This window comes from Sceloporus occidentalis, unplaced genomic scaffold (assembly GCF_023333645.1).
Source record: "Sceloporus occidentalis isolate IW3139 unplaced genomic scaffold, rSceOcc1.0.p SCAF_2, whole genome shotgun sequence".
In the NCBI taxonomy this organism is placed as follows: domain Eukaryota; kingdom Metazoa; phylum Chordata; class Lepidosauria; order Squamata; family Phrynosomatidae; genus Sceloporus; species Sceloporus occidentalis.
Window position 1 is genome coordinate 61918924 of NW_028316982.1, and position 26591 is coordinate 61945514.

Genomic DNA, 26591 nt, shown 5'->3' on the forward strand with positions numbered 1-26591 from the left:
GCATATCATCAAGCCTACACTTGTGTACTGTTAATTAATGCCACATAGCATTTGCTTATGTTAGGTACAGGTAACTTACCAATTAGCCTCCTGTAAAGCACTCTGTGTGGGTCTGCCTTTGAAGATGACTTGGAAGCTACAGCTAGTACAAACTACATCAGCAAGATTGCTGACGAGCACACCATACAGAAAACATATAACACCAGTCCTAAAGGAACTACGCTGGCTGCCAGTTTACTACTGGTCTGAACTCAAGGTTCTGATGATCACATGCAAAGACCTAAACAACTCTGGACCTGAATATTTGAAGGAGTATCTCTCCCTATATATATCTGCCTCAGCATTTTCAGAAGGGGGCAGCCTCTGTGTCCAACCAGTGAGCATGGACATGGGAGAGGGCATCATTGGTTATTGAACCTCAATTGTGGAACACCCTCCACTTGGAGATCTGATCGGCACCAACTCTGATCTTCCTCCAGTGCCATGTCAGGACATATCTTTATATTAAAGCCTTTGAGGCTTAATTTACTTTAAATGTACATTTTTAAAAAATAATAATTACTCATTTACACAGCTTTTTAATTTACTTGAAATGGACTTGGTTTTGATTGTTATATCCTTTTAAACTGTTTTAATTTGTTCCTGTATTTATTGTTTTTTCCCCATTTAAGCTACTTTGTGTTGTTGTTTTTGTTTTCAATCTTTTATTGCTTTAATCTGTATGCTTCCCTGAAATCCCACGATAAAGAGGAAGATAAAAATATTTTAATAAAATAAATAAATAAAAATAAACAGTGAGGCCCACCAACTGTGGCCAAGTGCAAAACAGTGGTGAAGGAAGAGGACCCATTTAGCTGAAACACTGAAATACCTAAACACTACACTGAGCCATCTATGCTCATACACTGATTAGGGTACATTTTTCAGTTGTTTTAAATTGTGTCTTGGATTTAATTCTGCTTTAAGCTTTGATCCTGTTTTATGTTTCAGTTGTCTTTTTATTAAATGTTACTTAAGATGCCTTGAGTCCCATTTTACAGAGAAAGGCAGGATATGAATCCAACAGATAAATAAATATGCACACAAGTAAAAATCTATCCCTGAATTTCTACAGAGTTGTGATCCTTAAAAGTCTAATTTAGGTGTGAAAAAAGCTTTTGAACTTATAAACTTTTGCGAGTCTGAAGCCCTCCCCCAATCTACTGCAAAATACCCAGCAACCTTTCTTCCACTGCTCATTCCTGGCACATATATGGTGCATGCGCATGCATGCGCACAGGCATGCATACACAAAAATATCAGCCTACTATATCTCAAGATCAGCAAGTCCTATGCCACCTGAGTCCCTACCATGGCTATGCTTTCTACTGCCAGGATATCAGGTCACAACTGACTTGTGGCTACAAAGAAACTGAATACGAAGAATACCACCTAAAGAGCTTGGGAAAAGTTGTTGTTTTTATTTACTTATTTATTTATGTTCTACAATTGCCAGAATCCCCAGCCAGCAGGGAATTCCAGGCACTGTGGTAAAAAAAAGTAACGTTTTCCAAAGGGCAAAGGAACCATGCTCAACAATCCTCCCCTCACGTGCCTGCACCAGTTGAGCCTGTTCTGCAGAAAAACCTGCAAGAGAAACACGTCCTTCTCTCTCTGTTTCCCTGATCCAGAGATCGCCAACACTAACTGGCAAAGGCATTTCAGTGTATGACTGACACAGTTGCCCTTTGTGACTGAGCCAGTAAACAGTACCGGTGACCCCAAGGCAGGACTGGAGCAGAGGAAAGGCCTGCAAAGAGACTTGCTGCCTTCAGGAGGGCACGTTCTTCTGCTTCACTTTGTCCACCTGGGATTTTCTTACATAAAACAAGAGGCAAGGAAGCAAGGCTTTTTGGCAGGCAAGCCATTGCCAGACGGAGTGGGAGGAGGTGGAACATTTTTTGCTCAAGACCTCATTTCATCTTGTTACAGCTTCTGCCAGCCAGACAGGGAAGTTTAGATTTTTTAGACCACAACATCTCAGCTAGCAAGCTCTAAACATCTAACAAGAAGGCGGCTTCCTAGGCCCACAGACATCCGGGTTAATAATTCTGCTCCCCGCAAAGGGAAAAGCCCCTCAAGTAGGAGGCACTTTGCTCTCCGGCATAAAGACCGAAATGGATAGGTACTGATCATACAATCAGCTCTCTATATATTGTATATGGATTTTTAATCCATGGATTCAAGCATCCAGGCCTTGAAAATATGTTTAAAATAAATAAATTCCAAAAAGCAAACTTTGATTTTGCCATTTTATGTAAGGGACACCATTTTACTATGCCATTGTATTTAATGGGACTTGAGCATCCATGGATTTTGGTATCCCTAGCAGGTGAGGGTCCTTGAACCAAACCCCTGCAGATACTGTACCAAAAGCTCACCGTACTGCCCATCACAACCCCAGCAGTGTAAGACTGCAACACAAGCCCTAGCCTGAGAAGCAAGAAAGGGAGACACCAAACTGAAGCTGTACCACATACTACCTGCATGTCATCTAGGGGTAGCCATGTTGGCCATATAGCAAATCCAATAACATCCAAACAATGATACCTCTATTGGGATAACCAAATTTCACAATTACATGTTACAAGCTTTCAAAGCCACACTGGCTTCTTTTTCAGGCAAACAGAAAAAAGAAACTGAAGATGTTAGTCATAGGCCTGCATTTTCTATTTCTGGTCTTAGTTCAGATGATAGGGAGGGCTATCCACAGGCTGGCACCTCCCCCTTTGGCCATGTGGTCACTGGTAGATTTTCAAAGTCAAGGAAATTTAATGTCCATTTGCAATTCAAAGCCAGTATGACTTTGAAAGCTTACAACATGTAATTGTGCATTTTGGTTGGCCCAATAAAGGTATCATTGGCCCGTTACAGACAGGCAAAAAGTACGTGCCATGCACTTACTAAGGTTAGAAAGGGGCATCCTTTCCGGACGTCCCTAACCCTAGTATGCGCTCAGCGCGTACAAAATGGCGGCACCCGTTCTACACAGGTGCCGCCATTTTGACGTCGCAGATGCTTAGAGTCCACACGTCACACGGCGGAAATGATGCCACGAGTGTGCCATTGACGACATGCGGCGGCATTTCCGCGCCGCAAGATGAAGCTGCATTTTGCAGCTTCTTTTTTGTTGCATCTGGAAATCACGCAGTTTGTCCGCTGTGGTTCTCGGACGCAGCAACCAGCAGCACCAGCAGACCGCCCTTTTTGGGCGGTCTGTAAAGCGCCATTGTTTGGATGTTATTGTACCTGCATGTCAGCCATTCTCTCACTCTTTCTCTGATCTTCAGTCTCTTAGAAAGAAAGAAAGAAAGAAAGAAAGAAAGAAAGAAAGAAAGAAAGGTAATTTAGCAATGGCCTACAACTTTGACGAACAGATTCTAATTCCTGCTCAACCATGGAAACCCACTGAGTGACTTTGGGGGGAAAAACAGTAATAGGTTCACCTTAGAACCTAAGGCTTAGGTCATCATAAGTCAGAAATGACTTGAAGGCACTTCAGGGGACCTATACACAATCATTTCTGGAGACATGTGGTATTTCTACTAAAGTATGGGGTGAAGTATTTCTTGAGAATGGTCCTCAAAGCTTGGGCTACAGAATGCTAAACAGAGCCAATGACTGTGGGGACAAACCAAGGAAGCTTAACCCAACATAACAACAACAGTAACATTGTGGTTGCAATCTTACACACATTTATATGAACTGGAACAAGTCTCATTAAAAGCATCATGACCTATTTTTGAGTAAACATTTCACAGTGGTTGCAGTGTTTTGTGTTCTGTTTTCCCAAGTCTCTTGGGAAGAGATAAAATCTATTCTGAAAAGTAATTAATTACACTACAATCACAAGGCCAAAAACATAGTCATTTATCACCACAAGTATTTTTTTTAGTAACACTTTACTTTCCTGTTCATCAAAGTTAACTAAAATAATGTCCTTTTAGTAACCTATGGAAAAATTCTGAGCACTACAACCTGCTGGTCTGTAGTAGAAAACTCCCACCCCACCTCTCCATTTATCATAACTTCAGCAGACACAAAAATGAACCAGACATCAAACAACACAAGCCAACTGTGGCCTATATGCAATACCTTCTACATCCCTGCGCTACCTCACACCTTGCGAACACAGAAGTAACTAGAATTTTAGGTACGTTTAGGCCACAAAATAAGTTATTCTCATTATGTTACAGATGTAATGGAATATGGTTACGTTTTTGTTACTAGAAAAGTGGGATCAATTGCAGGTAATGAGCTAGTTTTAGCTAGTTAATTTCAAACCTGGCTTCCAGGTCTCTCTGAATTTGAGAATCATGACTACAGCTTGCTATGTTAAGTAAGTAAGGTGGAAAATGTGGTTAGTTCCTGCTTTTGTTCTCATCGTTAAGGACTCTGTAGAACTGGAATTAATGTTCACAGCCACATCTTCTGTGCAGTGCAGATGACAATGTGAAGAAGATGTGGAACAGAAGTTTTCTGTTCCACATTTTAGCAACCACACTCAATGCAATGTTCCAATTATTGGTGGTCATTTCTAAAAAGAGAGTTCCTAGGCCCAAACCCCACCAAAGCCACATCCTCTATAAAACTTCACTCATAATCCCATACTTGTGGTGGTGAATTACAGTTATTCAACAGTCAGTAAAAATGTACTTTCCACATCCTCAGAGATACTAAATTAATTCCAACTTTACATCTTCCCAGGCTGAGCCTTGGCTAGAAACAGTTTCTTAAGCTAAGTTCTGGAGAGCCTCGCCAAGCATTACTGAGGTTAGAACATTTCTGTAATACCTAACTAGAACTTTAAAGTCTTGCAGTCAGAGCTAAGTCATGAACATCCCAAATTGTGAGATTTCAGGGCCAAAACCTGAGATCTAGGAATGGCTTTTGGTGATGCTATAGGGAATCCCCTTGATGTCAATAAGTGTGGTACATCAAGTAGCAGCCACAATTGCTCTGCTGTTCAAGTCAAAGCTTCCAAATCTAACAAATGAAACAATATTTTAAATTTAAGAATTAAACTTTTGTAAAATAACAATAATAATAATAACAACAACAACTCTCCAGCCTCTGCACTGAACAGGAAAAAATTCCGCAGCTACACTGAACACCTTTGCAAGCACTGCTTTTATTTGGGGATTACCATCTAACCAAATAAAGTTTTCAAAGCTTCACTTTGAACAAGAAAAGCCAACTAATTCCATCAATGACAATGATCCTCTTTACACAGAACACAGAAAGACTAGTCCCTGCTAGAATGCAATACTTGGGAGACTACACAGAACAGGGAACAAAGTGAAGGCAAGGGGTAAACATAGGGAAGATATATATTTGTTTCAGTTACATTTCTGTAGGCTTTGTTGTAGGCTTTAGATGCAGTACTATAGGGTTAGACAGATGGTGGTAGATCAAGGTGTATTAGAAATCTTGGGTTATTTGCAATAGATCAACAAGGGATTTCTGACACCTAAAAGGCTAACAACAGCTACAATAAAATGACTCCTACTCCAACTAAACTATACAGGTGACATGAAGAAAATGTGGATAACCAGGTGTGGACTTTTATGTGAAAGGAACTGTGAGCTCCATTCAGTTCTAGTACTTAAAACAAATTATTGGGCTCTGGATTTATTTACCATACTTGAAAGTCTTATGTCATAGGCTCCATTTGGTGGGTCTGGGCAGTCTAGATCCCACAATCCAGAAAAAGAACATAGGAACTAGTGTTACCTATATCTAATTTCCTTCCAATTTTGTCCTATTTTCTGGGCCTTCAATCACCTTTGTTACCCACTTCTGAATTCTCCCCAGTTAATCTAAAATTTTTATTAACATGTCAATCACAGAAATGCAAACTACGTCCAGTACTTTAGATAACCAGTACCATCTGGATTATTAATTTCTCTGTTTTATATCCTTAGTATATTTAATTATAGTTTTTTTCCAGTCGTCTCTGTAAGTTCTTTTTAAAAATCTTTTTTTAAAAATTCTGTTAAAGAAGTAATGTTCAGGAACTCATCTACTTTGCCAACTGAGATATACCTGTAATCTAAAGACCAAAGAAATTAATGTATCAGTTTTCATGTCTCCTTGGAGGGCTAAGGAACGCTGCTGGAAACACAGTACAGGTATGCCTGAGTATGCCAGCCTCCCCAGCTCAGCACCTGCTAGACATGGGGGACTGCAACTCTCATTATCCACAGCCGGCATGCCTAAATAGAAACAACAGGATCCTAGACAGGTTACTCAAGGCCCGGGAGTGCCTGCCTCTTTTTTTAAAAGTAAAATAGGTTATGCTAGTTTGAGTTTATAGGAATTATATTTCGGCACATTTGGAGGCTGCTCAATTGGAGGAGGCATCTCTGTATGGCTTTTCTGCCTTAGTTTGAGAGGTGTTTTTATTAATCTTTTATTATCAAGGTTTTTTGTTTGTTTGTTTGTTTGTTTTTTGCAGCCTATGGGCCCTGTTCATGTTCAGAAACTGATTTATTTGTTTTCTGTTCAACTTTCTGAAAGTACAGTGTCTGCTTTTCCAAACAACAATCCCAAGGACCACTGTCTCCCACTGTGACACACGCCTACAATCACTATGCTGATTTCATAGACTCAAGCAGCTGGAAGGAATTTAAAGGTCACTTCATCCAGTTTTTTCCCATTCCATTCACTACTTGCAGCTCTCACACCAACTGATTTACTCTAACATCTGCATATGTAAATAGAATTAACAAGGCCCAAGAAAGACATCTAGTCCAGATCTAGGTACATCTGCCTTTAATTTTTTTTAAAATCAGATTCTAACATGTCGCTTTGATAGTATCTTCAGAAAAGGAGCATGTTCTTACAATCTTCTATTAGAAATGCTAAATTCTGGTGAAAGAAAACTGGGATTCTGCTGTTAATGTAAATAATGTATAAGTGATTATGTGACTGAATGATTTGCCATGTGAGGGGCTTCTTAAGTCTCTATTACTATTAGTATTATTATTATTATGCTACTGTGAGGAGGTTAGAAGAGAGTCTAGATTAACTGAAAAAGAATATTAGAGGTGTTAGATCACATGTGGGAGCTCCACAAGAAACTCTACTGCAAGAATGGAGAAATTGAGGCCCTACTGCCATATCTGAGCCTTTTGGCTACCCCAAATGCTCACATCCAGTTCCCTATGATAGCACATTTTTTGCTTGTCCATCTTTTGTACAGATTTTCCCATTCTAAAGGAATGAATTACTATATATTCTCATATATAAGTCTAGAAACTTTAGTGAAACAACTGATCCAAAAATATATGAATTGATTTATCTATGGGTCAATGTAAATACTGTACTTTAACCCTTACTTTAAAAAAAGCAAGTATCCCCTGGTAAAAGGCAATAATATAGGCGCAGTATACATGGCGCTAAAGCACCGTGGTCATGCCGTGCTAGGGTTACAGGACCACGTGGCAACCGCACTGTCCCTAACTCTAGCACGTACTGGCGGCTCAATAATGGCCATGCCCCATGTACATGTGCACCACCATTATGATGTAATGGACGCATAGTGTCTGCACATCGTGCCTCACCAGTTACGTCATGAGTAACTGGCGTGGGTTCTTTTTCCTCTGCAGGGAAGATGTGCAGTTTGGCAGCTGCGGCTTCCCTGCGGAGCAAAAACAGGCACCGGCAGACCACCATTTTTCGGCAGTCTGTACTGTGCCATAATCACTTTTGGAAGCACTGATTTCCCCTCTATTCTCTCATTCATCCAGCTTTTAGGGTGAGCACAAACAGTTATGCTTGCTGGAATTTTGTATGTTCTTTGACATTGTTTTTCTTTCCTTCATCCTTTAGATCCTTTTTTACATACCCCTAAATTTTACCCTTGACTTATCCACAGGTCATATCAAAATCCATAATTTTGGCCGCAAAACCTGCCCTTGACTTATATATGAAATCAACTTATAGTTGAGTATATACGGTAACCCACCTAATGCTTGGTTTCTGGCAGTGAGTGTTTTAAACTAACATCTGCCAGTATTTCTAACTCTACCACTCTCTCTTTATTCCCACCTACAGTACTTGAATGTCCTCCTCCCCACCAAACAAAAAAATCCTCTGACACATGCATTTTAAGAGGCCAGAACTTAGGACTGGAGCATGGCTTCCAGCCTCTTAAGACACATGCAGCATTTAAACAGCATACTTCCAAAGGGACCTGAAGCAGCTTTATTTTGGCCTGTATGTTCAAGCCCTAAATTTGACCTTTGGACCTTTTACCCCAGGCTGGGGTTACCAGATCTCAGGGTCTGGGACCGAGTGTTGGGGCTTGGACTGTCTTCTCCAGTACTCAGGAAGAGAGAAAGGAATATCAGGGCAAGAGCACATTGGACAAAAAGTTGTCCCCATATACACAGTAATTTCTGTCTTTGTTAGATGTGTGTTTTTCATCTGAATTGCATACTCTTTGTAGCCATAGTTGATTTTAATGTCTTACGGTTAATGACATCACCAGGGTCTGCTCCTTGTGAAATCACAAGGGGTCATGTATAGGTCTCAAGTTTTGGTCCTAAAATCTCAGGGTCTGGGTTAGTCCTGACCTGGCAACCCTATTTTTCACCTTTTCTTTGGTAGAACAGTAGGCCAGCCTCAGTCCTCTGGATCTACTCTTCATCTAAATCTTGAAAGCCATCAACCTGAGTCAGGTGCAGAAGACATACAATGAAAGAACTACAGAATTCTGAGTGCAGAGATTTCTTCCAAGTTCCAAAACTGAACAGAGTTGACAGGTCAAAATGTTCTTTATTTCAGCAGTCTCATGCAGGCCAAAAAGGGAACAGCTTTATTGCAACTACTGTTAAACAACTGCAAGTCTGCAATCTTTGATGATCCACTAGAAATTGCCCAGAGATCTACCAGCAGATCTATGTTCTGCCCACTACCCCTGCCTGCATGGATTTCTAAATGTTAGAAAAGCAGGAGTGGGGAATATTGGCCCTCCAGATGTTTTGAGCTATGGATCCCACTATCATTTGCAACTAACCATTTAGCTGATGAGAACTGTAAGACAAAAACATCCGGAGACCCAAAAGCTATCCACTTATGTTTAAACATACCCACACAGTTTAAGCTTCTTCTCCAACAACTGCCAACAATGAGCAACTTTTATCAGCAACTAAAAGTAAAGAATGTCAAGATTCTGAATAAGAGACAATATTTTTTTTCATATTTGGTTATACCGATCTCTTGACCCACTGAATATAGATTGACCTTGCAAACTAACTAACTTCCATTGTTCCTCTTTATCTCCTTGTTCCTACCACAGTCACAGAGATCCCTCTCCCCAACAACTCCATACTGTTTCCATATTCAAATCCACAGTGTTCACTCTGGCTTGTTTGGAGAGGAGCTTCATATCTTGTGCCTTACCAACTACTCTGCTGCATCCCACAATGATCTCTCCTGCTCTCCTAGAAAGACACTAGAGAGGATAGTTTCTCCTGTATATATAAACCATTTACTTTGTATATTCACAAGTTCTGCTCTACTGAAAAACAGGCATGGACTCCAAAATTGAGGAAGGCAGGGGAGCTCGTCTCTACATACCCCCTTGACTAAACTAAGGGGAATGGAGACCTTCCTGAAATTATCTGGCAAAATTGGACCATGGAGGCTCCTAAAGAGTGGGCCTCCTCAGGAATTATCATTCAGATGTGTACTAAATGACAGAGCATCAAAAATATTAAGACATCAATGTGTCGTTTAATCTTCCCAGGAATAATAAAGTCACCCTGCAAAATACCCAGTGCACACTTATTTGGGAGTAAGCTACACTAAATGCATAGAGGGCACTTTGAAGTACACATTGTAATTTCAAAAGTCTTTGTATTAGTGGATGGGGGGAGAATTGACCCCTCCCTATACACACCTGCAAGTATGCAAAATGAGTAACATGATGTGGTCTCGTTCCCACTATGTGTAGCTTGGAATCCTGATGCGGGTTTTTTGGCCCTAGTTCCCACTGAAATTTGATTCTGATCCTCATTTGATCGATTCCAGTGGGGAAAACCCACAGCAAACACCAAAAGCCCGGGGTATTTTGCTAGCTGTTTTTCAGAGGTTCTTTTGCGAATAATTGATCGCGACCTGGGTCCAATAAGTGGGAACATGGGATCGATTCTTTCAGAGGGGAGGGGAAAATGGCAGAGGGGTGTGTGTGTCCCATCTGTCCCCAAAGATGTCACACACACACCCAGTGCCACCTTTCTGAGCCCTTTTTAAAAACAAAAACAAAATAAAACTAATCGCAAAATTGATAGATTGGTAAAGCAACTATCTGCAGATACAAATAGCTGCTAAGCTATTCTACTGACTTTGCGATTAGTTGAGTTTTGTTTTGTTTTAAAAACAATCTCACCCATCCTTCTCCTCCTCCTGGCACCAGGCCCCAAGCCCCCGATCATCATCTTCCCCCTCCTGTCTCCTGCCTCCTCCTTCATCCTCCTCCTCCTCCAGGCTCCCTTCCCCGGTGTCTGCGTTCCCACCGCCTGGCCTTGCCTCCATCTTCCTCCTCCTCCTCCTGGCTCAGGTCCAGAGAGGACCCCTGGGCGTCCCCCTCATCCCTGCCATGCTTAGATCAAGCGATCCAAGCATTGCAAGGGTCCAGAGATGTCACCACACCCCCAGTGCTGCCTTCTTGGGGTGTGTGTATTAATTGTAAAATCACTGGATCAGTAAAGCAACTACTTGCAAGTAGTTATTATAATATTTTTAATATATATATATATATATATATATATTAAAAACCCCAAAAGGCAGCACTGGGGGGGGATATCTTCTCTGACATCACATGAGCAGTTTGATTGACACATGAGCAGTGCAAATGGGAACGACAACTGTGTCCAAAAAAAACCAACCTTGCACTGGGGTACGGAAAAGATTCTCTTTATAGTGGGAACTAGAGATCTTTTACCAAAGCGGAGCAAAGTGAAGCAAAGGACCTTTTAGAATATTTTAAAACCGATTTAAACTCCAAGTGAGAATGACCCCCCCCCCCCACTGTGTCTGTTAGTATCGAGCCCCCCCCCCCCCCCACACACACACACATTAGGTACCCTCAAGACCATCTCACATCAGGTTTTCTCATAAAACATAATATGATTAACTAACAATATTAGTACTGTACATGTTTACATCAGATACACACAGCATACAGAGAGATCTTGTAGCACATTTAATACTAACTGAAAGAAAGAAGTTGGCAGCATGAGCTTTCGTAGACTAAAGTCTTAGACTAAAGCCAAAGGCATCTGAGGAAGTAGACTGAAGTCTACGAAAACTCACACTGCCAACTTCTTTCTTTCGGTTAGTCTCAAAGATGCTACAAGATCTCTCTACATACTGATTCTACAGACTGACACAGCTATATCTTTAAATTTTACACACAGTATAGTTGGTTCCTGAGAGAGGAGTTTCTCTCCCATTTTATGTAACCAAAGTAGAGCAGAGAAGTGACTTCTGCTAGCAAACTTGGGAATAAAATACCTCTTTCACACTACTACTACTACTGTTACTACTACTACTTCTTAAAAAAACTTGTATCCTACTTTGGATCTATTCTGGTAGAAGATAAGTCACTCAAAGTAAAACCAGATAAACAAACACCCCAGCATAATAATAATTACAGTCAAAATGCCAAACATGCAATCACAATATGTAGAAGCAAGAGCAAAAATAATAACAACCCTGCTTTAATTTCCAAGCACTGAAGCAGAATATTAACAATAATAATATACAACACAGCAACAGAAGCAGAAGCAACAACTCAGAAACAGCTGCATAGAAAATGAGCCAAATACCTTCTGGCGCAGCCAGAGAATGACTTGATGCCAAAAAGGATGCCACAAAAGGCATCCATCCTGTTGTAACTTTCCAAAGACAGCATCCCACTAAGAGGGCAGCTCTCTAGGGAATGTTCTAGAGCCATTACTGAAAAGGCCTTGCTCCTAGTGAATGACTGCCACCGCCTCATTTGTGAACAACACCTGGAAATAGGCCTCAGATGGAGAATTAAGTATGCTGGATGGAACAAGCAGAAGAAAGTGACCCTTTATAGCTGTTTTAGGACTCTACATTTCAAAACAAGCATTTGAACTGAGCTCATAAGCAAACAGCCACTGAGTATAAACCAAACAAAATCAGAGTGATAGTCTGGTTCCTCAGCTGCAACCCATACTTTGGCAGTGGTATTTTGCATGATTAGTTGAATTTTCCATGTGCTTTTCAAAGTTAACCCCATGTTAGAGCATGTTGTTCAAAAGCCAGAATGAAGAGTAGGCCATCTGATCCAATCCCATATTCTCTACCTGCAGAGTTAGTAAAATCTGAAGAGACAAGGCGAGTTTCTCATCCTAAAGACCATTCAGCAAAACAGTAAGTTTGCACACACCATCCCAACATAAAGTGAAATCAACCAGTCTGACTGAAATGCAGCAACCCAAAGTCCCATGTACTATGGACTTGGAGAAACACTGGCAATTATGCAAGTTAGGTTTGCATTCCATTCGAGCATCACAAAGGTTCACATGTTATTTTTCCTTTTTTCCACCTACACACCACCTGGGTAATAAAGTAGCTTTGGGACACAGTTTACTCAGAAAGCTCCTTCATAGGCCACGTAACACAGGATTATAATTGGGGAGAGTGCTATCACATTTTCCTGTTTACATTTATGTCCATATCTCATTTACACTTTAATGAATCTGTGGTCCTATCAGATCACCCCAAATCTTTATGAAAGATTAGCTACTTAATAAAAATGAAATTACCTATAAATTTCTACTTTTCAGGATCTATGAATGAGAAGCTGTAATGGAAGAACATTGAGGTGTAGGTTAACGGCATTAATGCAGTTTGACACCACTTTAACTGTCATGGTTCTATTCTATGGAATCCTGAGGTTTGTAGTCTGCTGTGACACAAAAAAACTAAATATCTCACAAAACTACCAACCCCAGAATTCCATAGCATTGAGCCAGGGAATTAAAGTGGTGTCAAACTGCATTAATTTTGTAATCTAGATGCACCCACCTGCTTCAATGTATGGTCTTTAACTTTATACCCTGCGTATCATAAGCGTATCCCACAAAATTGGGACTTAAGGCAGCTTACAAATCAATTTTGCTCTTATATTATTCAAACCCAACAAAATTACAATCTCAAACAGTGCATGAAGAGTAAACAACAACACAGTAGACAAAGAGATGTGTTGCCCGCCACTAGATTCCCGTGCCAATCAAGGAAACATCCTACGGAAACACATCTTGCCAAGTCTCGCCTCTGCTTAAGCAGAGAAGCTCCTCAGCTTTCACAAAATCCAGTTCTCTCCAATCAGGAACACAAGAGTTTTTCTCTTTCCCCCTAAAAGTTGAGGTTTAAGAGCACATCATCAAACTAGCAAGCAAAGTCGTACCTGTTCAAGGAGCAGGAAAGCAGTTGAGCCTGTTCCTGCCCACCAGATAAGAGAGCAGAGCCATGTCTGTCTGACTCCATTTGGAGTTTTGCACAGACCACGTGCATGTTTGGGCTTGCACTAAAATAGCTACCAGACGAAGAGGAAAACAAACTTCATTTAAAGGGGAAAGTAGCAGCATTTTCCATAAAGTCACATGAACAAATGCTAACATGATAAAGTCTAGTTATGGTGTCTGGATAAGCTACAAAAATATTGGATAATATTGGATGGAGATTTTATTTCCATTAGACACCCAAAGTGATGTATTTGCAAGGAACTGACTGCTAGTATGTTCCTTCATATTGTCGATTTGCTCTCAGAAGGAATGGGAATGAGACCGTCCGTCCTCTCTCTGTAGATGAAGGTTCACAAATTAATTTATTGAGGAACACCTAGGGATCTTTCAGAATAAGGAGTATAACTGCAGATCAAGGCCAGGAGGCTGTATTTACAATGAAAACATCCCAGGTTTTGTTGCCAGAAAAATCAAATTATTCACATTAATAAGATTTGCTTTGTATGTACGGGTGCGCATGTACATAGATTTCTGTGGTTTATTCTGCTTGCCCAAGGACTCAGATGTCAGATGTTATTCCTTGTTGTTGCATTAGAGTGAAGCTTTCTGGAAACAGAATATCTCCACAGGAAAGATCAGCTGTTAGGAAACAATTTTGGTGGGAAATATTTGAGAGAAAACTGGTAGCTGATCTGAGGATTTCAAAACATCTCTTTTCCATTCAGCAGTTGACTCTACACACTCTTTGCCACAAAAGCAGGACAGAGCTATGTCCAAAGTAAACCTGTTCTACAAGGTCAGGTCCTGAAGTCCCAGTACTTACAGAAACAACAATGTTAAACATTTGCCACCCAAGTCTCATTGATTTAAAGACTCTCATCACAGTTTCTCTGGAAACCCCTCCCTTGTTTTTTCACTGCCCAGATAGCAAATTTGCTTCTCATTTTAGCAAATGACATTTTTCTCTCACAGCTCGGCTTGACACCACTCAGAAGCCAGGTCTTATTTACTACCACACCTATTCCAGCTGCCCCAGTTGTTGACTCTCCCCTTGTTTTCATACCTGTGTCTTCTATCCAAGACTGCTCACATGCTTGGACTTATTGACCTAGCTCAAAGCTGGGAAAATTATTAATTGGATTGTGATTTCCAAAATCCATCAAATAACATGGCCTCCACCGGATTCCATAGGCCACCATGTCCATCTCGGGGATTCTGGGAGTTGTAATCAAAAAGTAACTTCCCCTAGCTCTGCCCCAGCTCATCTTGGTATATACACAAATCTATTGTTGCTGCTCCTCACTCATGATGCTCTCAATGCCCTTCTTGCAGACACAAGACTGAATACTGATCAATAACCAACAGTGACCCTGTCCTAAAATCCTAGCTGTGTTGTGTTGTGTGTTGTTCAACAAAGCCCATGTGATGTGAAGAGCAGTGGCATTTAAGGTGAGGCAGAGAGGAGTCAGGTTGTGGCTTCCTGCCCACACAATTTTCAAATCTAGCAGACAAAATTGCTAACCTCAAGTGTGGGAGGCTGTCCTTTGCTTCAAGGTCGTGAAAGACTGACCAAGCTCACAAAGATTAGGCGCCAACTGAAATGCTTCTTTTCCTAACCCAGACCCACAAAAACAACCACTGCCCAAGGATTTAAAAGGAACAATGCCAAATATGATATTCCAGACGGGCAGAGGGTGGACTTTTTGTCAACACAAAGGGCCATCCCTCTCACAATCCCCTAGGGCAATGTACCAAAAGAAGAACACATGAAGTGACCCAGCTCAGCACAGAGAAGAGCCAGCACATTTACCAGTATGTTGCACAACATCTTGAGACTCAGAAGGAAGAGGCCCTCATGCTATGGGCCCCCATATCCCCTTCCCATGCATAAGGAAATAATTAGTTCCAGCAGGCAACTTTCCTCCAGACACAGTAACCTAAGAGGCTGGCTCCAGTGACACAGCTGATATGTGGCTGACCATGGCAGGGCACAAGCGACTAACCATCAAACTGCTTTAAAGCATAGACATTCCATAGGAAGCAACAGAAACTGATTATCTGAGATCCCTTTAACAAGAAGCAGAGCAGGGGGTGTCCCTGGGGCCAGAAACAGAGTTCTGCTTTAGCCTTACCATACAGCAAGCACTTCCGTTCTTCTGCACGTAGACTAGCCACTCTGCCGCTCTTGCCAGGCATACAAAGGCAAAACAGGCTGAAGAGGATGTAGAGTGGAGCAACTGATCAATTATTTTCCACAGAGTACTTCACACTCCTTCTGTAATTCCTCTTCTATAATCAAGCCCACTGTCAGTTAAGTTCCCTATTTGTTGTTGTTTGCTTTCAAGGCCTTTCCAACTTATGGTTATACTGAGCCATCTGTGTAGTCTATCTCCATCAAGAGGTGTAGCTAGGCCTGATGGCCATCTATTTAAATTTGGGAGGAAACTACAATTAGCCTCATCTACCTAATCCACAATTAACTTGTTCTACTGTTTCCATCTGAGCCTGACACTGACATAGAAGGCCTAGTCAAGCAAAGCACCCAGTGGTATCAGAAGAGCAAGTTAGGTGGTCCCGCCAGCAAATGCATGGTGCTTGCCCTCTTAGAGACAAACATCCAACACAGGGTGAGTTTTAAGGCCAAGCACCTGAAGCATTATTACCATTCCTGCTTCGATTCATCGGGAGAGGCGGGAAAACATTAAATAAAACTTATTATTATTATTACCAATATTTTTCTATTCCAGTTCCAAGGAAGGCAGAAAGGTGAAAGAAGATGAAATCCTTTAATCATAACACCAACAAAAAATATAATGATTATTCATTCACAGGATCCATTTATATCAGATGTTGGCAACCAATTAATGTCTGGAGGCTGCATCTGCTCCATCTCCCCTGGACCTTGGCGGACCATACCCATGCCAGGATGCTATCTATTTATTAAAGGCTATTTTAGGGCTGAGAGCCAGTGTTTTGACTATTGGACTAGGACTCTGGGAGGCCAGAGTTCAAATCTTCGCTGGGTCATGAAGACCCGCTGGGTAACCTTGGGCAAGTCACATACTCTCAGCCTCAGAGGAAGGCAAAGGCAAATCCCCTCTGAATAAATCTTCCCCGAAAACCCCATCACATTAGAGTCACATTAGAGTTTCCATAAGTCAGAAGTGACTTCAAGGCACACAACAACAGCATTAACCAATGTAATATTGAGTGTTGGGCTAAATTAGAGTTCAGATCCCCCCTTGTGAGTATATTTTGCTGTATCAGTTGTACATCATTTGCCTAGTTGAGTCTTTTTTGTCAGTCTTGTTTTGCTGTGTCCGTTGTGCATCATTTGCCTAATAGAGTGTACAACTGAAAAAAACTATACGTCTCAGATGTTTTAACAGCAAAAGCCAAACCTGCTTTCCTGTCAATGTCAAGTCTCCCTACCTTTGTTTTCTTCCAGCACATTGCATTACATTTTCTAAGGTGCAACTGCCTTAATTCACTGTTTATTGAGAAAACAGTTTACAGCTCAAGCTGTTAGTTACGGAGGATGAAGTATATATGAAAATGATGTTGGAAAAGGAGAAACAAAAAGGAAGGCTGCAGTCAGACATGATCCTAGTAGGAAGTGAGATTCAAAGACACTCAGTTCTGAGATCCTAAACTGAAACATGGGCTATAAATGAAATGCAACATATCTCAATGGACCTCAGATTTCAGTCTAATTCATGTTTATATAGAATCAACTTGGGAAAGTTACTACTTAAGAGTACAGTGTTTCCTAGCTCTGTTCAGAAATAAATCCTACTGTATTTACTTGACAGTAAATCCCTCTGACTTCTATGTAAATATAGACTGTAAAACACACAAAGGCTGGTATCCTGTTGGTTAATCCCACCTAGAGTAGACTCATTAAATCAGTTGTTGAATGGTAATGGATTCGTTGGTCTGCTCTAGTCAGGACTAAAAAAGGATTTAGGCTAAGGATTCCAAATTCATCTAGAGTAAATTTTGAAATTTTAGCTGACTGTATCTGCAGAGATACATAACATGACTCAACATCTCATTCAGTCTCTCTGCTCATCTTCTAATTCCAGAGAGATGGCTAATCCCAGTTTATGAGTGTCCTGAGAAATGAGATTCCAGGAACCAAGAAGGGGTGGAAATAATACAGGCCTACAGATGTTGTTGAATGGTGGAGTCAATGATGAGAAATGCTGGCAACTACAGTCCACCAACGTCTGGAGACCTGTATGATTCCCACCTTGCTTTACAGCCTCCTTTCAGTATTAAAGGCCAACTGCAGGCTCATGAGAAAAAGCAAGGTCTTGCTAAACTGCAAGGTTTGCATCTTTTGCATTTTTGCCATATATTAAAAATCAAGTAATATAGAAAAAGATTAAATATTAAATAGATGTCAATGAATATCAAGATTAACAAGTAAATCAACTTACACCTACTGTGGGTAATCTTTTTCATAGGAATGCTAAAAGAAAAGTCCCATAATTTTTTTTAGGATCAGAGCTGGGTTGTCAAACGTATTAAACAACAAAGCAGAGGCAGACTGTGTGATTCTTGGAGTCACAGTCCAAAAAGGAAAATTTGCAGTCATTGCAACAGAGTATCTGTGAGCATGTTCCAAGTGCCTTCCCCTTGGGTAGAATAACTACAATAGCCATAGTTTTGCGTCCATGAGAAAGAATGTTCAAATCAGAAGATGTGACATTCGAAGTGTGCCTGCACCTGTGACCTCTAACTTTAGCAACAGAATACTTAATGCCAAACAGCAGAAAAGCAACTGAAGATGTCAATTAATACTAATTTCTTCATGACAGATGAGGTCTCATCACCCATTTTTCCCAGACATGTACTACTTGCATCCCTGTTGTTTTCTCCCATTTGGCTATGATGTCTGTCCATATGCATAATTGTGGCAACTACATGAGCAGAGCCAAGCATATGGATTATTTTCCTCAGACCATCACTCCAATGAAAGTAAGAATGCCAATCAGGTAGAAAAGATTCATATAATTAAAGCAGGAACCACCATACTGGACCAGACCACTTACCTATCTTTTCCAGCATTCTGTTTACACTGTAGCCACAACAGAGTTATGGGAGCTTATTAATGGAGTTGTTATTGGCCCTGCTCACATCATTTCAATATTTACACATGTATCACTGTCACAAAAGACAGCACAACAGATAAGCAATTCTCACAAGGCTGGATGAATGTGAGAGACCTGCATCGGATACTGTCTGGTGGATCTGAAGAACTAAAAAACCTCTACCTCAAATGCAGCCACTTCCTAAGACACTGAAGCCCTAGTTGAGTTTAAGACATTTGAAAGGAGCACAGCACTAGCTTTGCATGCACTAATAATTCACAACACTATTACTACTCAAGGCAATAATGCACAGCAAAGCGGGCCCAAGGCTGTCCATATCTGCAAATGTTCCAAGTACAGATTATCTTTTATTTCTCTGTATTTATCACCAGTGCTTCCAACTGCCTTGAAACAGGAACTGCAAGCCCATGACTGGAAGGTCATGGGGTTTGGTGGGCATTTTTCTCTTAGCCTTCTGTGGCCTCCACAAGAAAAGAGGCTTTTATAACTTTCTAGCTAATTAACTCCTCCTCTGGAAAGTCAGATCAGCTATCCCACATCTTTTCCCACAAAGATACCACTGTCACATTATTGCCCAGGCTAAGTGGGCAAACTAAACCATCCATTCAGCAGCTAGAGAAGAACAAAAATTAAAGGAAAAGTCTTAGAATTGGGTATGAAGAGCAAACCATTTCTAGGGGCATGGCTCAGTGATGAAGATAGGGGCATGATTTATGTTACAGAACGCTATACAGAAATCTGTACTATGCTATACCCATTTTTTATTTAATAAAATAACTGACCTTTCATGTTCTATAGAACTCTGTGCTGAAGTCACTTCCAAGTCAACAAGAGGGGTAGCACTGTTAGTCTGTTGCTGCAAAAACAAAGAGTTTTCTGGCTCTATAAAGCCCAGGCAGTTTTATGCCACCTAGGTTTTCATTAACTGCAGCCCACTACATCAAATGCACAAAGCATCGCATCAGCTGGCAGATATTTATACACATTCCAAGATGCAGGGTTGAAGGCAGAATGGGTATTTAATGAGGATACAAGGACACCCATAAGCAGATTGACACATGTATAGTGGGGGGGGGGGGGGGATGTTTGTCCAAGAGTTAAAGTTTAACCAGTCTAGATGAACCCTATGTGTGGAGAACTGAAATCAGCAGGACCAAAGGAAGCAGAAATGCAAAAACTATAGCCAGAGAAAATGACCAAAATAGTGGTCATAAAGCAAAGTTAGATGAAAATGCAGACCATCCCTGCACAGATGTGCTGACTGCCAGAAATAGTGAGGGGGGAAAAACTGCCCCTTTTCACGCCACAGGAGATAAGAGTTCAACACACCATTGTCAAGAAAAGTGTTGATGAGTACTATCCTGCACTGTTCTTGTTTTAATTTATAGCATTTTTAATATATATTTTTAAATTCTCCAAAATAATCATGACCACAGACCGTACATTTCATCAGTCCCATAACAAATAAAATTATAAGGGATGCAAATAAAAAAATAGTCAAAAACTAAAAGCAGGATGGGGATGGGGGGCGGGGAGGAGGCAGGAGACCAAAGTGATGCATTCCATTCACAATTAAAGTCATGCTCTACTCCAACCAATCTGCTGTGCTTTGGTCAAATCGTAAAGTTCCTATACTACCTATCAGAAAAAATAAAAAACAAAAGACTTACTCTTAAACCAAACTTGTTTGTATTGTGTGCAAACAGTGAGCTATCTGAACTTAAACAAAGTTCAGCAGCAACAAGGCACCTCAGTTCAACCTACAATCCAGATCTTGTGTTCAAAAGCCTGATGACAGCAAACCCTATAAACTTTGGTTTGTCAAAGTTTTTTCCTCGCACACCTTACCTGTTTTGCGTTTTGAAAGTGAAGTAGGTTCCCCAGATATCAACGTCCTCCTGAAACAGAAAAAAGTGAGGTTTTAAAACAAATTATACATTAAGGAGATTGGCACACACATTATGTAATAAATCAGGGTTGCAACCAGGCAGTGTAACCTGACAGACCCCCAGAATCCAAATTACTCCGAATTCCTTACCCAGATGCAAAATGAAAGGTAGGGAGCATCAAAAGATTAAATGCTTAATATGATCTAAGAACTAAATACAGGGACCCACACCTTGTTAACAGCAGGCATGGCTTTGATGCTTCCACCTCCACATGCACAGCTTTGAGTAACCAAAGTAGGTCTTACTTCTCCACTTTCCTGTTCACATTCAGCAATGCTCTTCCACAGCTTCCCCCACTTTACACTTATTTGCACTAGACAATGAACAGCTTCACAATAGACTTCACCACTCAAAAATCCAGCTCGGGCACCCAAGTTGCAAACACAAGCAATTACTTTCACGCTGGCTGAAAAGAATTTGTTTTCTGAAAAGAGTTTGTGTTTTCTCTTCCCTGAAATTGATCATAGGATGATCAGAACACAGTGGGACACCTTTGGGCAACATCAGGTTTCAAATTGTGCCAAAAGTACACTGAACGACAACACCAAGAACCCTGCTTTGCATCCCATATACTGTATGCCTTGCAAGTAGAGAGAGGGAGGGAGGGAGGGAGAAAGAGAAAAGTACATTACAGTACATACCAAAAAATGAAACTCCAGTCAACAGCTGCCAGATTTCTGAACCAAAGGAGAAACCCCTGGAGAAGCTTCTCCATGCAGGAAAATGGCAGAAGAGGGTGGCTCCCACATCTTGCAAGACTCAATCCACTTGTGATTTGAAGTTGACTCTTGCTGCTTGCTCTCCTCACTATCATTCCAAGTCTCCCCCCTAAAAAGAGAGAGAAAAAAGAGGAGGGGGGAATGGGTCCACGTCACAACCAAATATTCTTCCCTAGCTAATCAGAGAACAGGAGGGGAGGGATGCCTGTCGCTTCACATTTCTTTCATGCTAACAACTGAGTCTGTGTGTGCATGTTCCCACATGTGCACTGCACATCACGTTCTTATTTGTTTTCCATCATCCTCACAAGCCTCAAGACATAATCCAGAGCCACTTTCTAGAGTCATGGCACATGAGCCACAAAACTTAGGATTTAGCCTAGAAGGCAGTAATTTGTAAAGCTTGCTTTCTTTCCTGCGCCTGGCACAGGAGTGCATGAAAACTCCTGGATTTGTGCCAAAGGAAAGCCCTAGAGATGTTTTTTTTCCCTTCTCTCCAGCTGGCATAAAAAGCAAATCATGCAGGAGACCCCCAGTCTTCACTTCTCTCCCCCCAGCCCAACTCTCCAGCCATAAAAGTCCAAGCATCATGTTACAGACCCTTTCATGCTCCAAACACAAAGCAGAGCCCAATGCACTACTCCCTGAGCAGCTGTTCTCGGCATGGAATCTTCCACTGGCTGCCACACAACTGAAAGCCCAAGCACCGAAGAACAGTCTTACCAGCCTGAAAAAAGCCTGTGCATATTTGTCAACCAATGCTGACCCAATTAAATATTGTCACCTTCCTCATTTCTTTCTCACGGGCATTTGGAGCAGATCAGACCAGATTTGGAGAAAAGGAGGAGGATACATTCATCTTCCCACTTCCAAAAGTGGTTTTGTTTGCTTGTTTTTTTGTTTTAAATTCTATGAATCTTGTCAGTGGTTCTACATTAGAAAAGTAAGGTTCTTCAAAAGGAAGTGTGAGAAAAAGTTGGACTACAATTCCCATCTTCTCCTCCCCTCAGTTTAAGAGTGATAGCTTTGTTGTTGTGTGCCTTCAAGTTTTTCTGACTTATGGTGACACTATCACCATGGAGGGTTTTTGACAAGGCTTATTCAGAGGAGGTTTGCCATTTCCTTCCTCAGAGGCTGAGAGAGAGTGACTTGCCCAAGGTCACTCAGAAGGTTTCTATGGCTGAGCCAGGGATTTGAATCCTGACCTCTAGTCCAATGTTCACACTGCTTTATCGAGAGATACCTATGAAACTACAAATCTCTGTTTTCCAGTCTCAGGCTGCAAACCTGGAAGGAAAGAAGCATCCCTGAATTCAATGGGTTGATGAGTAAACATGCATAGGTTGCATGTGGTGTTAAAGTGTTGAAACGATCATGATTCTTAGAACATAAATCCTGGCTCCATCTTATTGATGAGAAAAGTGAGGTTCAAAGCTATAACAGGCTCCACAGAATGAGAAATAAAATGTCAATTCAGAACGAATTCAGTCGTAAAATGGGGCATGCCCAAGGGACACAACAAGCAGCAGCACTCAAAAATAAACCATCCAAACCACAAGGGATGTACTCCCAAAACCAGTTGAGCAGGAATATTTAGGCTTAAACCAGCTACAGTAAACAAGAGACTACTTTGCATCCTGATCTGAAAGCTAACACCTACCAGGAAGGGACTATTTGCCTAGTACTAGGTGGGTTAGTCTTGCGTGCCTACACCATTTGCCATGTCAGATACCAAATTTTCCAGGGGTATAGCTATGGGGTGGGGCAAAATGAAGTCCTCCCCAACCATAAGAATTTATATTTTCCTTCAGTCCCCAAATTCCTTGTATTACAAAAAGTGTTCAGTATTGTTCAAATCTAGAACTGTTATATTTGCTGTGTTCACATCCCCTTGGTAATGTTTTACTTTTGCTTTGGATACCTAAATTGTATTTTGAAAAGCTCAACTGAAGTTTTAAGTTACTGCAAAGCTAGAAATTTGGAGACTGAAGGAAAATATTAATTCTTACTTGAGCTGGCCAGCGCTCTCCCTTTGTTCCCCGTCTCTCACCCCTGAAGTTCTCTATTTCTGTTAAATCAAAGCTAGGATGGCAAGGCCAGATGTGATTCTGAGATGTGGGGAGAGAAGGGAGGTTTATGAATACTCAGATTTCCCCCCCCCCCCAATATATTGATCGCAAAGGAGCCAGGCTGTTCCCAAATGGTTGTGAAACGGAAAGAGAATATTCTAAAAGGAAAAAGGGAAGGCTGCCAGGACAAGTTAGGCACTGCATGAAGCATCTGAGAAAAGTTGCCCTGGAAGTAAGATGGAGATCAAAAGCAACCAACACCTCAGCAAAGCATGGATGTCATGCAGGCAGCTTGCAAAAGAGGGGTAGGAGCCCTAGAGAAAAGGGCTGGAAATTCCCCACATGAAGTTTGGGAGTTGCTAGATAAGAAACACCATCTTCTCCAAAAACCTTGCTGTTTCTTTTCAGCCTCACACCTGATGGCCCAGTGATGAAGTCAATGGCCATCTATTCATGTTTGCCTTCCCTGATTGTGTTCACATCCCAGTGCCTTGGCTAAGTCTATTTTCACCTTGGTTTAACAAAAGCCCAGGTCTTTACACCCTTTGTCTTGGCTGCAGCTAAGCCGTTAAGTTCATTGCTAGAGGCTAGAAATTGTCTATATAAGCCTCAGTCTAGCACACATCAGTGTGCTATATTCAGAATACAGCCTGGCTTCACGTCAGACCGAACTCTGATTTTAGCTCCCTCAGCCATTTTCCTCCACGTTTCGGCGGCCAAAACCACTGCTCCTCAGACACCTACCTTTTGGCGGAAATGGGTTGTGGCATTCACCTGCTTCCCTTTAAAATGCTTTAAGAGATGGTTGGAATGGGATGAAGCTCAGTGAGAGGAGAAAGTAGAGGCCCAGAATTCTTTAAAATTAAAATTTTAAATTTTAAAAAATTGAAATTGAAAAAATTGAATTTTTTTTTAAAAAATTATTCTTTTTAACTTTTCTTTGAAAACATTACATTTTAACCCAATCTTCACTATGTATATGTAAATACATTTAAGTTGTACATATGATGTCATTTGAAGGTATAATTTGAATTTTGCTAGTTGTTTAGTACTTGCCCATAGAGAAACCACACTTGACCATCATAGAGAATCATTGGAAAAAACTTGCTCATAGCAAGAAATATTGTCCGATGATTTCCTATGGGCATGTATTGTCCAATGATTCCTTGCAGGGTAAGTATTGTCCAATTATTTTCTAGGTGCAAGTATTCCCCAATGATTTCCTATAGGCAAGTATTCTCCAATGATTCTCTGTGTGCAAGTATTTCCCAATTATTTCCTATGGTCAAGTATTCTCCAATGATTTCCTATGGGCAAGTATTCTCCAATGATTCTCTATGGGCAAGTATTCCCCAACTATTTCCAATGGGCAAGTATTATCCAATGATTCTCTATGGGCAAGTATTCTCTAATGATTTCCTATGGGCAAGTATTCTCCAATGATTCTCTATGTATTCCCTAATGATTTCCTATGGGCAAGTATTCCCCAGTGGTTTCCTATGGGCAAGTATTTCCCCAATGATTCTCTATGGGCAAGTATTCCCCAGTGGTTTCCTATGGGCAAGTATTCCCCAATGATTCCCTATGGGCAAGTATGGTTTCCCTAAGTACTGTCAGTTGTTTTAGTACCTCTCGTTGTTGGAATTTATGTCACAACTATTAGCATTACATTCAGTGATATATGGGAATGATGATTTATGGGCAACAGAGTGCAAAAAAGCATTGCTAAGGATTCTGTATGGTGTGAAATGGGAGGAGGTCATGGGGGGGTGACACAGCTCCGACCAGCGGACACCCCCCTAAAGTCCCCCCTTCAGACAGTCTGCAGTGGAGCAAAGAAGGGGGAGGGCCCCACAGGGGGGGATCCTGATGGCGGCTCCCAAATCAGCAGCGAGGAATGGAGGGGCCTTTTTAGGGTCAGGAGATACCAACTTCGTCCTCACCCAGCAAATGGGGAGAGTTTCTAAACCAGGGACCGGATTTCATCCTGTGCAATAATAATAATAATAATAATAATATTTATTTATATCCCGTCTCTCCGGTTGGATCAAGGCGGCTTCCAATAAGAATAAAATACAATAAAAAATACAATAAAATACCAAATAAACCCATTATCCCTCCCTCCAACATACACTTAAAATTCCCAATTAATAATCATCATAATAAATCATATCCAATGATAAAATAACAGTAAGACAATGGGAGTCCTGCGATATTATACACGGGGGTCCGTATTAACGGGGGCCTAGTATGTTATTCAGGGAAGTCAGTCGGGGAAGGCTTGTATGTAGTGCTTTGAGTGTTGGATGACGACTCAAGAGACCAGGGTCTGATTCCCAGCTTGGCCATGGAAACCACTGGGCGATTATTATTATTTTTTTATTTTATTTCTATGCCCCTTTCTCCCCAGAGAAACCCAGCTCACAATATAAAAACACATTAAAACAAACAAACAAAAATTTTAAGACAATTAAAATAACCAAATTAAAACACTACTAACTTAAAATTTAAACATGACCTTGGACATGTCACACTCTCTCAGCCTCAGAGGATGGTCTTGGCAAACCACCTCTGAACAAACCTTGCCAGGAACCCCCCACTGGATAGAGTAACTGTAAGTTGGAAATGACTTGACACACAACAACAACTGTAGACCTTACCACACTGCTCCTCTGGGGTAACCGGATGTCCTCCTTTTCCAGGACATGTCCTCCATTTCAGCCTTCTGTCCAGGAGGAATTTCAATATGGCCTCCCTTTTGGGCATGACTAAGAAGCACAGGTTTACATTTCTAGGACTGTTTTTAGCTTTTATTTGGTCATCTCCAACATTTTTCTTGAATGTCCTACATTTTGCGGTGCATTGTCCTCCTTTGTGGTTATGGCATCTGATCCTCCTGTGCTTCTCACCAATCTCCAGCACAGTTTTCCTGGTCATCATCTGAATGATCTGAATGATCCTGATCATCATGATCGTCTGCAAAGGGTGTTGTTGTTTTCCATACCTGTGTCATATCCTCTGAGAATACAGCATAGGGACAGAAGAGAAGAAAAGAGAAGAGGCTCTCCAGAGACATGGTTCCTATCAGCCCCAGTAGGCACAGAATGATGAATGTGTTTGTTGTTGTTGTGTACCTTCAAGTCTTTTCTGAGGTATGGCAACCCTAAAGCGACCCTATCATGGGGTTTTC

The 26591-nt window shown here is 41.1% G+C and overlaps 1 protein-coding gene across 2 annotated transcripts in view; it reads right to left on the reverse strand.

Moving 5' to 3' along the window:
* The window catches only part of LZTS2 (leucine zipper tumor suppressor 2), a 77640-nt gene extending 56257 nt beyond the window's left edge, over nucleotides 1-21383 (reverse strand). For both annotated transcript variants that reach the window (XM_089509735.1, XM_089509734.1), the window contains exons 1-2: nucleotides 21255-21383; nucleotides 20513-20562 (exon numbers count right to left, since the gene is read on the reverse strand). The gene's annotated coding sequence lies outside the window, so the exon portion shown is untranslated. The remainder of the gene's footprint in view (nucleotides 1-20512; nucleotides 20563-21254) is intronic.
* Nucleotides 21384-26591: the final 5208 nt, after the last annotated feature.